The following is a 4,890-nucleotide window of genomic DNA, read 5'->3' on the forward strand; positions in this document are numbered from 1 at the left end:
GATTACGATTGTGAAATCCGTTACCACCCCGGAAAGGCTAATGTTGTAGCTGATGCCCTAAGTCGAAAAGAAAGAGTAAAACCTCTTAGGGTCCGAGCTTTGAATATTACAATTCGTACTGATCTCACAAAGCAAATTCAAGCAGCACAGTTAGAGACTTTAAAAGAAGAAAATGAAAAAGGCGAAATGAGCAGAGGGTTAGAAAAGCAGCTTGAAGTAAAAGCCGATGGAACCCTGTATTTTGCTGATAGGATATGGGTACCAAAACATGGTAATCTAAGGCAACTAGTACTAGATGAAGCACACAAAACGAGGTACTCAATTCACCCAGGAAACGGGAAAATGTACCACGATCTCAAGAAGTTTTATTGGTGGCCTAATATGAAGACAGAAATTGCTACTTATGTAAGCAAATGTTTGACGTGTGCAAAGGTTAAAGCTGAGCACCAAAAGCCGTCAGGATTACTGCAACAACCAGAAATTCCACAGTGGAAATGGGAAAGAATAACCATGGATTTCATTACGAAATTGCCAAGGACTGCAAGTAGTCATGATACTATTTGGGTGATAGTTGATCGTCTAACTAAATCAGCTCACTTTCTACCAATAAAGGAGACAGACAGTATGGAGAAATTAGCACGCCTATATTTGAAGGAAGTAGTTTCCAGGCATGGTGTACCCATCTCTATCATATCTGATCGCGACACCCGATTCACATCACGTTTCTGGCAGTCATTACAAAAAGCATTGGGAACTCGATTAGATATGAGCACCGCTTATCACCCACAGACAGATGGTCAAAGTGAAAGAACAATACAAACATTGGAAGACATGTTACGGGCATGCGTGATTGACTTTGGAACCAGTTGGGATCGACACTTACCGTTGGCAGAATTTTCATACAATAACAGCTATCATACGAGCATCAACGCAGCACCATTTGAAGCACTTTACGGTAGAAAGTGCAGATCTCCTATCTGTTGGAGTGAAGTAGGAGAAAGACAACTTACTGGACCAGAAATTATTCAAGAAACCACCGAAAAGATCATTCAAATACAACAGCGATTGAAAACGGCCATGAGTCGCCAAAAGAGTTATGCTGATGTAAGAAGAAAACCGCTAGAATTTCAAGTGGGCGACAAAGTCATGTTGAAAGTGTCACCCTGGAAAGGCGTTGTACGATTCGGTAAACGAGGAAAGCTAAGTCCTAGGTACGTAGGACCCTTTGAAATCACCGAAAGAATTGGAGCAGTTGCTTATCGATTAAAGCTACCGCAAGAACTTAGTAGTGTTCACGACACATTTCACGTGTCAAATTTGAAGAAATGTTTAGCTGAAGAGGATGTCGTAATTCCTCTTGACGAAATACGAATTAATGATAAACTCCATTTTATCGAAGAACCTGTTGAAATCATGGACCGTGAGGTCAAACAATTAAAACAAAGCAAAATACCGATAGTTAGGGTTCGTTGGAACGCAAGACGAGGACCCGAGTTTACTTGGGAACGTGAAGATCAAATGAAGCAAAAGTATCCACATTTGTTCACTGATATCGCTCATGAAACAGGTACTACTCAAAATTTCGGGACGAAATTTTCTTTAACGGGGAGGTACTGTGATGACCCGAAAAATTTCTACTAATTTAAACCAATTCTCTTTATGATTTAATATTATGTAAATATACATATATGTATGTATATATATATATTATAAGATGTACAAGTAAAAACGACTTTCCTACAGTAAAACATTAATTGCTACAGTAAAAATGAATTTGCTACAGTAAAACACTATTTGCTACAGTGAAACCGTATTTTGCTACAGTGCTACAGTGAAAACGAGTTTGCTACAGTGATTTGCTACAGTAAAACACTATTTGCTACAGTAAAACACTATTTGCTACAGTAACACTATTTGCTACAGTAAACACTATTTGATGTCGACGAACTAGCAAACAAAAACGGAAAAGGCGGCCATGCGATCGCATGGCAAAAACACTGAAAACTCATGCGATCGCATGAGCTACAGTAAATCGAAAAGTAATATAAATACGCAGTTCGTTCGACGAATTTTTTTCAAATTAAACTCTCAATATTTTTATTTATATTATAATTATAATTTTAAATTTAAGTTTAATAATAATAAGTTATATACGAGGGTGTTTTAATTCGGGTTTCAAACCGCTTTAAGCTAAGGAAATATTAGGTATTATTCGGGGTATTGTTCTTGAATCCAAGGCCAACCATACAGTCGTCTACCATCATTACGTCTACGCAATTTGCCTACAATATTGAATCGCAATATTGAACTGTGAGTTATAGTCTCCCTTTTTAAATACTTTAAATATTTTTGGGCTGAGAATACATGCAATTTATTTTAAACGCAATAAGACACAAGTACATACAAAATTCTACACTGAGTTAAACCGAAAATCCCTTAGCTTTGGTAACTAGTAGCTGCCAGTACATAGGATATGGACTGGTGGGCGCGAATAATTGTATATGGATCCATAGGGCTTGACATCCCCGTCCGAGCTAGAGCGCTAGCCTTTTAACGGACGTATGTTATTTGAGTTTAAGACACGTTGGTTTGCGTGTATTAAAACGAATGGGGTAATTATCACTATAGCGTTAAGTTTAGTTACCAGGGTGCTCTGTTACGTAGAATCTATTGATAAACTTTTGATGAAATCTTGTGGTCTATCTTTATATATGTTTATGACTCGAGCAATTAAACCTATAACTCACCAACATTCGTGTTGACTTTTTAGCATGTTTTATTCTCAGGTCCTTAGAATGCTTCCGCTGTGATGTGCTTGTTGCCTGCATGGAGTCTCTCATGCTTTGTACAAAGTTTATTGCATTCAAAATAAAACTGCGTTGTGTAATAAATAATTGGACTGTGATGTCAACCTGTAAATTAAAGACTTATGTATTTCGGGGTTTTGCTTATACCTAAGCACTTGCCCACATGTTTATAACTTTCTATGTTTAGAAAGTCACTTATTTTAATGAATGCAATATTTTATCAAAACGTATCATATAGAGGTCAAAACCTCACTGTGGAATCAATGATTAACGTGCCGCGTCAATAGCGATTTTGACGGGTCGTTACACTTACCAAACACGTCTATCATTGCTTTAGCCGTGTTTAAGAATGATCTTCCTAATATGAGAGGAACTTGAGAGGAACTTGAGAATCTTCTTCGATGCTTCTATTGAACTAAGACTACCCAGAAAATATGGAATTGTGAAACTTCCTGGATCAGATAATTTTTCTGGTATCTTATTCAACAACACTGCAGAACAATTAGCATTCATAGTAACAGCCGAGAGTTCTTCCATTTTCTTTCTATTTGTGATTAGATCTTTCAAAAATTTAGCATATCTAGGCATTCCTGAAATCACATCAATGAAAGGAAGATTAACATTTATCTTTTTAAACATATCCAAGAATTTGGATTGCTCGGCTTCAAGTCTCTCTTTTCTCATTTTACTCGGGTAAGGAAGTGGTGTTTGGTATGGTTTAACATAAGGTTTAGCCTTAACTGTGTTATCTTCATTAACCTTTTCAACTACCGGTTCTTTTTCCTTATCTTGTTTAGATTGTGGTTCTTGTGGAGTAGGAATAGATTCATCAGAAATTTCAGGTATTTCAGGTGGTTTAAGTGTAATACCACTTCTTGTGATAATGACTTTAGCTGTTTCATTCCGGGGGTTAGCATTTGTATCACTAGGTAGACTTTCCGATTTTCTTTCACCTATCAACCTTGCTAGGTTGCTCACTTCTTGTTCCAAATTTTGAATAGAAGCTTGTTAATTTCTATATGCTTGAGCATTTTGTTCATTCGTTTGTTTGTGAGATGTGAAAAATTGAGTTTGAGAATCAACTAGCTTCGACATCAGATCTTCTAAATTTGGCTTTTTATCATCGGTTTGTGGTGGTTCGTTTTGAAAATTAGGTCTTTGCTGATTGTAAGTATTATTGGATACTTGTTGATTGCTAGGACCATGTTGGTTGTTGTATGGAACATTTCGGTTATAGTTCTGGTTTTGATTGTAGATCGGTCTTGGCGGTTGATAATTATTCTGATAATTATTTCCAGGCCTTTGGTTTATGTATGAAACATTCTCTCTTTGTTCCATTGTTAGTTCAATACTGAGACAATCTTTTGTCAAATGTGGTCCTCCACACTGCTCACAACTAATTCGTATTGAGTGGATATCTTTAGTCATCTTTTCCATTCGTCTCTCGACAGCATCTATCTTTGCAGAAATGGAATCTAAGTCATGGCTAGAATCGGCTCTAGCTGCTTTAGATGATCTAACAATATCTTTTTCTAGGTGCCACTCATGTGAGTGGGAAGCAGTGTTATCAATAATTTTATAAGCATCAGTTGCTGTTTTCTTCATAATGGAACCACCAGCTGCTATATCTATGTCTTTTCTTGTAGTGATGTCGCATCCTTGGTAGAATATTTTTACTATTTGACAAGTGTCTAAACCATGTTGCGGACATCCTCTTAGTAATTTTCCAAATCTTGTCCAAGCCTCATATAAAGTTTCATTTGGCTTCTGTGCGAAAGTAACAATTTCTCCTTGAAGTCTAACGGCTTTAGATGCCAGAAAGAATTGTTAAAGAAAATTTTCAACTAGAATGTATCAATCGCCCCTTCAGGTAACGATTCCAACCAATCTTTGGCTTCTCCCTTTAAAGTCCAGGGAAATAACATGAGATATATCTGTTCATCCTCCACTTCTCTTATTTTAAATAGTGTGCAGATCCTATTAAAGGTACGAAGATGTTCATTTGGATCTTCCTTCGGCGCACCACTAAATTGGCATTGATTAGTTACCATGTGTAGAATTTGTCCCTTGATTTCATAATCTG

At 36.9% G+C, this 4,890-nt stretch overlaps 1 non-coding gene across 1 annotated transcript; it reads left to right on the forward strand.

The window, feature by feature from the left end:
• The first annotated feature begins 4,500 nt into the window (after window positions 1-4,500).
• Window positions 4,501-4,607, forward strand: LOC139865172 (small nucleolar RNA R71). Its single transcript, XR_011764694.1, has one exon. It is a non-coding gene; the product is annotated as a small nucleolar RNA R71 (small nucleolar RNA).
• Window positions 4,608-4,890: the final 283 nt, after the last annotated feature.

Source organism: Rutidosis leptorrhynchoides, chromosome 8, assembly GCF_046630445.1.
Source record: "Rutidosis leptorrhynchoides isolate AG116_Rl617_1_P2 chromosome 8, CSIRO_AGI_Rlap_v1, whole genome shotgun sequence".
Taxonomy (NCBI): Eukaryota; Viridiplantae; Streptophyta; class Magnoliopsida; order Asterales; family Asteraceae; genus Rutidosis; species Rutidosis leptorrhynchoides.